Source organism: Bos grunniens, chromosome 9 (genome assembly GCF_055505025.1).
Source record: "Bos grunniens cultivar Pamir isolate PY7600 chromosome 9, Bosgru_T2T1.0, whole genome shotgun sequence".
Taxonomy (NCBI): domain Eukaryota; kingdom Metazoa; phylum Chordata; class Mammalia; order Artiodactyla; family Bovidae; genus Bos; species Bos grunniens.
This window is the reverse complement of record NC_141173.1, coordinates 22,578,623-22,590,947: the sequence shown is the minus strand read 5'-3', so window position 1 is coordinate 22,590,947 and position 12,325 is coordinate 22,578,623. Positions and strand designations below refer to the sequence as shown.

The window sequence follows — 12,325 nt, the reverse complement described above, 5'->3', positions numbered from 1 at the left end:
ACTTCAGGTTAATAGTGAGGAGTGCAGTGAGACCCATCTGTGGGAAGCCCTCCAACCACACTTAACCTGGCCTGAGTCTCTCAGGATTCATTAGGTGCCCAGGAACTTCCTGGTGTGCATTTTGTGACCTCAGATAGCTGAGCCCAGCATAGCATATGCTATTTCAAAGACACTAAAGAGCTGTTAAGTTGAATTTTTATGTAGTTGAGTTAAACGGAAGAGAAACCAAGGTTTAAAAGCTTAGTTCCTCTGGAAGAAGGGGAAACAAAGGGAATCAGCACTTTGAGGGAACTTAGCATTTACCAAGAGGAAGGAGCAATATTTTGTTGGCAGGATAACGTTTCGGCAAAGAACAGAGACAGACAAGGCAAATGTACTTGTCACTGTCCCAAACCTGGACCACTTAGTGAGAGAATTAACATGACTCCAGCAAGGTGATTCTTTTAGCCTTTGACTATTCGGCATTCAGTCATGTCTGACTCTTTGCGACCCCTTGGACTATAGCCTGCCAGGCTCCTCTGTCCATGGAATTCTCCAGGTAAGAATACTGGAGTGGGTTGCCATTCCCTTCACGAGGGAATCTTTTCAACCCAGGGATCTAAGCCAGGTCTCCTGCATTGCAGGTAGATACTTTACTGTCCAAATCACATCTTTACCCTTTGAGGGGAGAAGCAAGATACAGGAGGCAGAGCTGCGGAAGGAGGAAATGAGCCTTCATTGAGCACCTACTATATGGCCAACACCGTTTACACAGATTCTCATTGCATTTCTTCAGCACCTCTCAAGTCAAGATTTGAAGTGCTATGATATCCCATAGTACCCGCAGCCCTAAAAACATCAATGTCTACTAGAACAGTATGTTATTTTCTCAAAGAATATGCATTTTCATAGTGATCAAAGAGGTGAAGTAAAGGTGTGAGGCCACCAACTCTTACGGAGCAACGTCTCACCTATCTGTCTGCCTGTATATCTATCCATCTGTCATCTGTCTTTTCTTCTATCCACCCATCTATCTGTCATCTATTTATCTAGAGAGAAGCAGAGACAGAAGAGAGAGAGAACTCAAGGTGTTAGTGTCCTCAGTCAGTGGGGTTTAATGTCAATCCCTCACAATGGTGATCTTGCCATCTTCCCCTGAGGATACCACCTGATGGAAAATGGTATGTGATGAAAAACAATTGTCATATATTGTACTAATTGGAAGTAGATGCTGATTATATGTACTTAACTTTATCTTCCTTTGTCATCCTGCCCACCTTTTTCCTTTTCCTCGTCACATGCCCACAGTTATTTTTACAAAGTTTATGTGAGTATAGTCTAGCCTCCTTAGGCTATTCAAATGTCAAAAATATTGAGGCCTTGTTTTCCCTTTAGTCATCATGCAGATGCTATTATTGGGATGGCTGCCAGGTACTTTTGTGAGTGTGAACTGTATGAGCATCTAGCAGAAATTACATTTATGGCAGTGCATATCATTTTCAACTTTTTAGGCCATCAGCCCTAAAATGACTGAGTTGGTTATCTATATGTTGATAATCCTGGGGCTCAGAGGGAGCCCTCAGTTAAAGTTCCAGGCCTACCACTTCACAACATTCAGAAATACCCTCCTGGGATTTCCCTGGTGGTCCAGCGTTTAAGACTCCACCTTTCAATGCAGGGGGTTTGGGTTTGATCCCTGTTTGGGAGCTGAGATTCTGAAAGAGATGGGAATACCAGACCACCTGACCTGCCTGTTGAGAAACCTATATGCAGGTCAGGAAGCAACAGTTAGAACTGGACATGGAACAACAGACTGGTTCCAAATAGGAAAAAGAGTCACCATGCTTGTTTAACTTATATGCAGAGTACATCATGAGAAACGCTGGGCTGGAGGAAGCACAAGCTGGAATCAAGATTGCTGGGAGAAATATCAATCACCTCAGATATGCAGATAACACCACCCTTATGGGAGAAAGTGAAGAAGAACTAAAGAACTCTGGATGAAAGTGAAAGAGGAGAGTGAAAAAGTTGGCTTAAAGCTCAACATTCAGAAAACTAAGATCGTGGCATCTGGTCCCATCACTTCATGGGAAATAGATGGGGAAACACTGGAAACAGTGTCAGACTTAATTTCTTTCAGCTCCAAAATCACTGCAGATGGTGACTGCAGCCTTGAAATTAAAAGATGCTTACTCCTTGGAAGGAAAGTTATGACCAACCTAGATAGCATATTAAAAAGCAGAGACATTACCTTGCCAACAAAGGTCCATCTAGTCAAAGCCATGGTTTTTCCAGTGGTCACGTATGGATGTGAGAGATGGACTGTGAAGAAAGCTGAGCGCTGAAGAATTGATGCTTTTGAACTGTGGTGTTGGAGAAGACTCTTGAGAGTCAAGTCCAATCTAAAGGAGATCAGTCCTGGGTGTTCTTTGGAAGGAATGATGCTGAAGCTAAAACTCCAGGACTTTGGCCACCTCAGGCAAAGAGTTGACTCATTGGAAAAGACTCTGATGCTGGGAGGGATTGGGGGCAGGAGGAGAAGGGGACGACAGAGGATGAGATAGCTGGATGGCATCACCGACTCAATGGATGTGAGTTTGAGTGAACTCCAGGAGTTGGTGATGGACAGGGAGGCCTGGTATGCTGTGATTCATGGGGTTGCAAAGAGTCAGACACGGCTGAGTGACTGAACTGAACTGAACTTAGAGGCATATTTGGCCCTACAGTTTAGACCATTTCCTGCCTTGTTTTACTCTTGAACCAACAGAGACATGGAAGCCTTTTCATATGCTTATGAAGTCACCTGACTCATTCACCTTTTTGTAGGTATAACCATTAACCTTTCCTAATAATCCCTGGTCTTCCTCTTCCGCAAGTTCTCTGGCTTATCACCTTCTCTATTTAAAACGTATGGGCTTCTCTGGTTGCTCAGTTGGTAAAGAAATTGCCTGAAATGTAGAAGACCTGGGTTCGATCCTTGGATTGGGAACATGCCCTGGAGAAAGAAATGGCAACCCACTCGAGTATTCTTGCCTAGAGAATCCATGGACAGAGGAGCCTGGCAGGCTACAATCCATGGGGTCTCAAAGAGTCGGACATGATGAGCAACTAATACTTTCTACTTAAAATGTAGCTTTTAACCCTGAATATGTTCCTTTGATGTGGCCTGACCAATGACTTTAGTATTTTTATTTTCTGCATCTGTCTGCCATTCTGCTACCTACTGAGCTCAGTTCAGTTCAGTTGCTCAGTCATGTCTGACTCTTTACGACCCCATGAATCGCAGCATGCCAGGCCTCCCTGTCCATCACCAACCTCCGGAGTTCACTCAGACTCACATCCATCGAGTCAGTGATGCCATCCAGCCGTCTCATCCTCTGTCATCCCCTTCTCCTCCAGCCCCCAACCCCTCCCAGCATCTGAGTCTTTTCCAATGAGTCAACTCTTTGCCTGAGGTGGCCAAAGTACTGGAGTTTCAGCTTTAGCATCATTCCTTCCAAAGAAATCCCAGGGCTCAGAATGGACTGGTTGGATTTCCTTGCAGTCCAAGGGACTCTCAAGAGTCTTCTCTAACACCACGGTTCAAAAGCATCAATTCTTCAGCGCTCAGCTTTCTTCACAGTCCAACTCTCACATCCATACGTGACCACTGGAAAAACCATAGCCTTGACTAGATGGACCTTTGTTGGGAAAGTAATGTCTCTGCTTTTCAATATGCTATCTAGGTTGGTCATAACCTTTCTTCCAAGGAATAAGCGTCTTTTAATTTCATGGCTGCAATCACCATCTGCAGTGATTTTTGGAGCCCAAAAATATAAAGTCTGCCACTGTTTCCCCATCTATTTCCCATGAAGTGAATTTCCCACGAAGTGATGGGACCAGATGCCATGATCTTCGTTTTCTGAATGTTTAGCTTTAAGCCAACTTTTTCACTCTCCTCTTTCACTTTCATCAAGAGGCTTTTTAGTTCCTCTTCACTTTCTGAGCTCAAGGAACCCAAAAATACAGCTGGAGGTTATCTCAGCCACATGTACTTTCATCTTTGTGTGATCATGCTTCTGTCCTGAACTCCTTCTTCATCGTCCTACTATGATAAGCTAGTTAAGACGAAACTTGAGCATGTCCTTTCCTTCTCACTCTCAAAAACAGGTCCAAGGGGTTTCACACTGAGCCATCCAGCATTCTCTCCTGGGTCTCAAACCTCTTCTCTACCTAAAGTCAACAACACTTTCTAATAAAAAAGAATCCCCCAACTCCAAATGTGCATTTCTACACAAGAACCTTCCCTGATGGCTCAGATGGTAAAGAATCCACCTGCCATGCAGGAGACCAGGGATTGATCCTGGGACGGGGAAGATCCCCTGGAAAAGGAAATAGCAACCCATTCCAGTATTCTTGCCTGGAGAATTCCATGGACAGAAGAGCCTGGTGGACTATAATCCATGGGATCACAAAGCGTCAGACCTGACTGAGCGACTAACACTTTCACTTTTCACACATCACCACCCCTGGGAGAAATGAAACTATGACAAAAGTATTGATCATCTCTTTATTCCTTTTGACAAGATAGCCATCATCTTTCCTTAATCCCACCATATTTTATGCTGTCTTGACCCCAGAACTGGGGCAGAGAAAAGAAAATGAGAGATTGCTTTAATTGTTCCAATATTTTTAGTATTTCTTCTTTATTTCTCGTTCCATTGAGCCATATGATGCTTTCTACCCCTAGAGTGTGATATACATAGTAGAATGGGGATCATCTCTGGCATTTATTTGGTGATTTAATGCCTATTAACATAACCTAAGACTGCATTGGTTTCTTCTGAAACTCTGCACCTGAGACAGTGTAGGTTCTTCTTGAACTTCTGCTCACGAAATATGCCCCTTTCTATGCTTGTGCAATTACCATTTGAAGCACACATTAAGGATTCATTTATCCTTTTACTTAATACAGCTTGCTAATAATTAAAGTCTTGGATTTGACTCTGTCCACAGTTTGGATTTAATTGGTAAACAAAGTTTTTTATTTGACACAAGTTGTTGAGAAGCATTTATGGAAAAAAAAAATCCCTCCAGCCCATTTTATTCTATTTGTTTATACTTTGTTAGTAATGACTAATGTTATTGCTTTGGATCAGATTGTATACAGTATAACTACTTTATTGAAGTTATGTTTTCTTTGTGAGTACAATGCAGTTTTTATAAGTTTTAAGCCAGTGTTTTGTTTTGTTTTTTTAAAAAAAGAGGTACAGACCTTCCTCGACTTAGATGGGGTGTTGTTTAGTCACTAAGTCATGTCTGACTTTTTTACAACCTCATGGACTGTAGCCTGCCGGGCTCCTCTGTCCATGGAATTTCCCAGGCAAGAATACTGGAATAGATTGCCATTTCCTTCTCCAGGGGATCTTCCTGACCCAGGGATAGAACCTGCATCTCCTGCATTGCAAGCAGGTTCTTTACTGCAGAGCCACCAGGGAAGCCCCTTAGATGGGGTTATGTCCTGATAAATCCATCGTAAGTTGAAAATATCATAAGTTGAAAATGTATTCAATACATTTACCTTATGGAACATCAGTGCTTAGCCTAGCCTACCTTAAATATGCTCAGAACACTTATATTAGGCTACAATTGGGCAGAATCATCTGACACAAAGCATATTTTATAATAAAGTGTTGATTATCTCCTGTAATTTATTGAACACTGTACTAACATGAAAAACAGAATACGTTATGGGTACAGAATGGCTCTGAGTACATTAGTTACTTACCCTAGTGAAACCTTAGTTGACTGGGAGCTGTGGCTCTCTGCCCAGCATCAGGAGAAAGGATCATATTGTATATTGCAAACCTGGAGAAGAAATAAAAATTCAAATTATAATTCCTATTGAAAGCATATTGCTTTTAAACAATCGTAGTTGAAAAATCATTAAGTTAAACCACCATAAGTTGGGGACCATGTGAGCTTTATTTTGGCCACAGAGTTTGATATATCAGTTCAGTTCAGTTGCTCAGTCGTGTCCGACTCTTTGCGACCCCATGAACCACAGCACACCAGGCCTCCCTGTCCATCTCCAACTCCCAGAGTCTACCCAAACCCATGTCCATCGACTTGGTGATGCCATCCAACCATCTCATCCTCTATCGTCCCCTTCTCCTCCTGCCCTCAATCTTTCCCAGTATCATGGTCTTTTCAAATGAGTCAGCTCTTCGCATCAGGTGGCCAAAGTATTGGAGTTTCAGCTTCAACATCAGTCCTTCCAATGAACACTCAGGACTAATCTCCTTTAGGATGGACTGGTTGGATCTGCTTGCAGTCCAAGGGACTCTCAAGAGTCTTCTCCAACAACACAGTTCAAAAGCATCAATTCTTCTGTGCTCAGCTTTCTTTATAGTCCAACTCTCACATCCATATATGACTACTGGAAAAACCATAGCCTTTACTAGATAGACCTTTGTTATCAAAGTAATGTATCTGCTTTTTAATATGCAGTCTAGGCTGGTCATAACTTTCCTTCCAAGGAGTAAGTGTATTTTAATTTCATGGTTGCAATCACCATCTGCAGCAATCTTGGAACCCAGAAAAATAAAGTCTGCCACTGTTTCCACTGTTTCCCCATCTATTTGCCATGAAGTGATGGGACCAGATGCCATGATCTTAGTTTTCTGAATGTTGAGCTTTAAGCCAACTTTTTCACTCTCCTCTTTCACTTTCATCCAGAGTTCTTTAGTTCTTCTTCATTTTCTGCCATTAGGGTGGTGTCATCTGCATATCTGAGGTTATTGATATTTCTCCCGGCAATCTTGATTCCAACTTGTGCTTCTTCCAGCCCAGCATTTCTCATGATGTACTCTGCATATAAGTTAAATAAGCAGAGTGACAATATATAGCCTTGATGTACTCCTTCTCCTATTTGGAACCAGTCTGTTGTTTCATGTCCAGTTCTAACTGTTGCTTCCTGACCTGCATACAGGTTTCTCAAGAGGCAGGTCAGGTGGTCTGGTATTCCCGTCTCTTTCAGAATTTTCCACAGTTTATTGTGATCCACACAGTCAAAGGCTTTGGTCAATAAAGCAGAAATAGATGTTTTTCTGGAACTCTCTTGCTTTTTCCATTATCCAGTGGATGTTGGCAATTTGATCTCTGGTTCCTCTGCCTTTTCTAAAACCAGCTGGAACATCTGGAAGTTCATGGTTCACGTATTGCTGAAGCCTGGCTTGGAGAATTTTAAGCATTACTTTACTAGTTTGATATATATCTACTTTCTAATCCTTTTGAGTAAGTTCATATAGATCATTTTTATCTTTGGTGTTTTATTTATTTATTGTTCACTTACTTAAACTGTCAAAAACTGAGTGGTAAGTTCTGTTATTACAGTAAAATCATATTTCTGTTGATTGGAATTTCCTATAATTTTTTATTTATATATTTGATTCTTAACTATTAAACTCATAGAGTTTTGTGACTAGCATATATTTCATATAATTGTTCCTTTATTGGTAAAATGTGCTACTTTGTCCTCTTAATGTTTTTTTTTTTTGCCTTGAATTCTAATTTTTCTTACAGCAGTATTGCAGGCATTATTTGTTTGTTATTTGCCCTTAACTGATGCTTTTTGCCTTAAATAGATAGCACTTTTGATGACTATCTCCTATAAATTTGAATTTAGATTTTTTACTCACTTTGAGATTATTTTTTAATAAGAAGCTTAAACAATTAACATTTTTTTTGTCATAACTTAAGTATATTTGTTTTATTTCTGCCACACTTTTAGGTTATCTGTTTTATATGGGTCTTATTTTCTTTTTTCTTTTGCAAAGATTTGTAGATTTGACTCATAAAAAATGTCCCACTACAGATGTCAAAAATCAAAACATGTTAAGTCAAAATAAAACATACGTGATCAACTAAGAAAAATATTTACAATAGATCATACTGCTCAAAGATTTATACCTTCATCTTTTAGGAGCTTTTACACATCATTTGAAATTATAATGAAGATCAACTGAATTATGAGACAAGTTTATGAACAGACAATTCTTTAAAAAGGAAAATTAAATGATCAATAAGTATATGAAAAGTGCTCAAACTTCCAACCCAGCAAGGGAATATAAATTAAAGTAATAATTTGATAGCATTTTATATCCTAATACCCAGAGTATGTATATTTGAATAAAATGGGTAGTTTAATAAGCAAAATTGAATCATTAAGGGAGAATACTGAAATACATATCAAAAGCCACAAAAATGTACATTCTGTTTATCCCAGCAAATCTACAAATGTGTCACAGAAAATGAAGTTATTTTAAAAATAATAAGAAATATGCACAAGGGCTGCTGCTGCTGCTGCTAAGTTACTTCAGTCGTGTCCGACTCTGTGTGACCCCATAGACGGCAGCCCACCAGGCTTCCCCGTCCCTGGGATTCTCCAGGCAAGAACACTGGAGTGGGGTGCCATTTCCTTCTCCAATGCAGGAAAGTGAAAAGTGAACGTGAAGTGGCTCAGTCGTGTCCGACTCTTCGAGACCCCATGGCTGCAGCCTATCAGGCTCCTCTGTCCATGGGATTTTCCAGGCAAGAGTACTGGAGTGGGGTGCCATCGCCTTCTCCGTGCACAAGGGCTATCTACAATTATATTCATCACTGATATTTAAAATAATAAAGTATTAAAAAACAAGATTAAAGTTCCAGTTAAGAACTGATTAAATAAAATACAACAAATTTATAAGATGCAATATGAGGCAGCTACTAGAAATCATATTTTAGAAGAATGTTTAATAAAATTTTTCATGTGAACATTCAGTTATACAAACTTGTGTATAACGCATGACCAGTTTGTGGTTGTACACATATATGCACACTTGAATTTGGAGACTGAAAAAATAAAGAGAATGGAAGGATATAAAATTAATGGTAATATTGGGATTTGGGATGATTTTCATTTTTTCCTTATAATGTTTATAACTCTCAAAATCTCAAGAATGAACATGTATTATTTGCAGTCATTAAAAAAATACATTTCTAAAAATGGAGCAAAGTACTAGATATTTACTAAAAGACTGATATATAATAATCTTCAGTAAGGCGTTTGAATAGTCATGAGTCCCCCTAGCTGTACAAACCCTGTTGTCTTCATGCCCATAGGACAGTTTTACAGACTATGTAAAATTCCTCACAGGATCCAACTACATTTTGATTACCAGAAAATAATTGAGGCTATTTTAGTACAAATTCCTCTTAGTAAGTCTTGGGCTGGTTGTCAGTATTCACAACTTTATTTAAAATAATAACAATCTATTTTTAATATATAGGAGTCTCTATCATAATAAAAGCTATCATTCATTGACCTCTACTATATATTTTACGTACATCATTTCACAGAAGTCTCACAAGCATCTTAAAAACGAAGTGTTATCATCACAATCTTATTGCTGAGAAAACCGAGGTTCAGCATAATTGGGAAGTGACCCAAGATTTCAGAGTTGGTGTTTTAGGGATAAGACTTGGGTCTTTCTTCCATCCTTCAGGCTTTCATTCTTTCCAGTATCCATTTAATCACCCAGTGATTGTTTTGAATGTTTGTTTTTATATTGTGACTTTTAGATAGAATTGGAATATCTTGAGGGTTTATGAAATGAACTTCTCATTAAATGGGATCTTTCCTAAGATTGTGCTGAAGAAATCCTCTAGGTCCTCACTGGGCAGGGCCTCTTGGGGATGTGTGGCTGGTGTAGATTCCCAAATAGTCCTGTGGTCACCACAGGCAAGAGCCTTTATGGCAATAGAAGGGGTCCGATTAGTGGGATATCAGGTGGGGTCCTTGTCAAGGCATTGGCAGTTGCGCCAAATGGGTTTTGTTTCTCCTCCATCCCAAGATTTCTCTTCCTGGTCATATGACTAGTGGTCTAACCATTCTAGTCCTCATCCCATATGCTCAGTCGCTTCAGTCGTGTCCAATTTTTTTCAACCCTTTGGACTGGAGCCCACCAGGCTCCTCTGTCTGTGGGATTCTCCAGGCAAGAATACTGGAGTGGTGGCCATGCCTTCCTCCAGGGGATCTTCCCAACCCAGGGATCAAACCCACATCTCCTGTGTCTCCTGAGTTGGCAGGCGGATTTTTTACTCACTGAACCACCTGGGAAGCCTCGTCTCACCCTATGCTGCTACTGCTGCTGCTAAGTCGCTTCAGTCGTGTCCGACTCTGTGCGATTCCATAGACGGCAGCCCACCAGGCTCCCCTGTCCCTGGGATTCTCCAGGCAAGAACACTGGAGTGGGTTGCCATTTCCTTCTCCAATGCATGAAAGTGAAAAATGAAAGTGAAGTCGCTCAGTCGTGTCTGACTCTTCGCAACCCCATGGACTGCAGCCTATCAGGCTCCTCCGTCCATGGGATTTTCCAGGCAAGAGTACTGGAGTGGGGTGCCATTGCCTTCTCACCCTATACTTCCTTGCATTAGATTAAGTCTTCAGTCCTCTGGCTGCCGCTTGGATAATAACTTTGAGGAGCAGGGGATCCAGGCATAGTGACAAAAAGTAAAAATAAGAGAGAGCTACCACCAGGCAGATCTGAATCCTATCTCTACCAGTTATTCCACATCTGATCTTGGCAAAATTGATAACTTCTCTAGCCCTGTTTTTTTTTTTTGGATACAATTGTAATGGTACTGGCCTCAAAGAATGTTGTGAAGATTCAATGAGATAACATGTATGGCAAGTGTGGTGTATGAGCATTCACTCCACTCTCTTCCTGCTGTTCTTGTTAACCAGACCACCCCTGGCGCTAGTGTACCGGCCTTGACTCTAGACACTGTGACTGTTCCATATTCAATCTTATGGAAATACAGCCCTTTCAAAGAGCCCGTGCCAATGTGCTCAAGTTTAAAGTTCGTGTGTGCTAAGTTGCTTCAGTCGTGTCTGACTCTTTGTGACCCTGTAGACTGTAGTCAGCCAGGCTCCTGCCATGATTCTCCATGGGTTCTCCAGGCAAGAACACTGGAGTGGGTTGCCATGCCCTCCTTCAGGGGATTTCCTGACCCAGGGATCAAACCCCCATCTCTTATGTCTTCTGCATTGGCAGGCAGGCTCATTACCACTAGCACCACCTTGGGAGCCGTTTCAAATAACCTGTGCCAAAGTCCTCAAGTTTAAAGTAGCCAATGATATACTACACAGACTGAATATTGAGTCTTCAAACACACACACACATACACACAAATATACACACAATACTGATAGCCTCTGAGAGGGTCAAGCAGTGAGTCATTCCTTAATAAGTTAAAAGCACATATTGCTTGTCACTAAGAAACAAAAACTGTAGGATGCAAATACCAGACTAGGATATTTTGATTAGTGTTGGGAGCGAGGCCCAGCTTCTAATTCATATATTATTTTTTCCTACAAATATTCACTGAGCCCTCACTCAGGGGTAAGTACCCTAGAGAAACAGGGAAAGGAGATGCTCTGTGTCCTTCAGGAGTTGACCACTGAGTGGGGAGTCAGGTGAGGCAGGCACTCAGGTGGTTGTAACACAGAGCCCTCTGTGGTCTGCAGGAGAAGGCAAGGCTGGAGGAGCCAAGCATCTGCAAGGCATCAAGGAGTCTCCAGAGAAAGAGGGTGGAGGTGGTAAAGACCATGGCTGCCAACTTCACAGTTTTGTCTCTGACTGGCTTTATTATTCACATTTACAAAGCTGAGCCTAACAGTCTGGATGCAAACTCAACTAAGCTCTTCTGCTGCAGGCCAGGACTGCTAACAGTCTTCAAGGGCTCCAGGGAGGACTCAGAAATACAGTGGGACCTTAAAACAGAGACCTATCAGGGTGAGGCTGCCCAGTACAGTTAATGGCACACACACCTGAAGGCCATGCTGATCATTCACCCGTGGACTTCTGGCAAATTATTTGTTATTTATGTCTTTGAGCTTTGTTTTCCTCCTATTTTGCATGGGAATAATAATCTGTGGGTTTCCCTGGTAGCTCAGAGGTAAAGAATCTGCCTGCCAGTGCAGGAGACACAGGTTCGATCCCTGGGCCCGGAAGATCCCCTGGAGAAGGAAATGGCAACCCACTCAAGTATTCTTGCCTGGGACTTCCAATGGACAGAGGAGCTGGGTGGGCTACAGTCCATGGGATCACAAAGGGTTGGACAAGACTTACCGACTAAACAGCAAGAACAGCAAATAAGCTCTATTTTAAAGTTTTTTTGTATGAAGATTAAGTGAGATAGTTTTTGAGAGTGTTCTTAATTCATATTAAGCCTTCCACAACTGATCGTTTTCCCCTTGCTTTTCCAGCCACCATCATATGGGCTGCCTTAACCTGGGTGAAAGTTCCACAGGATTCACTGTGGT

At 41.4% G+C, this 12,325-nt stretch overlaps 1 long non-coding RNA gene across 2 annotated transcripts in view; it reads right to left on the bottom strand.

Annotated features, from left to right (window-relative positions):
- LOC147365668 (uncharacterized) overlaps positions 1-12,325 on the bottom strand; it is a 292,745-nt gene that overhangs the window by 100,541 nt on the left and 179,879 nt on the right. For both annotated transcript variants that reach the window (XR_015132645.1, XR_015132644.1), the window contains exon 4: positions 5,747-5,826. This is a non-coding gene — a long non-coding RNA (uncharacterized LOC147365668). The remainder of the gene's footprint in view (positions 1-5,746; positions 5,827-12,325) is intronic.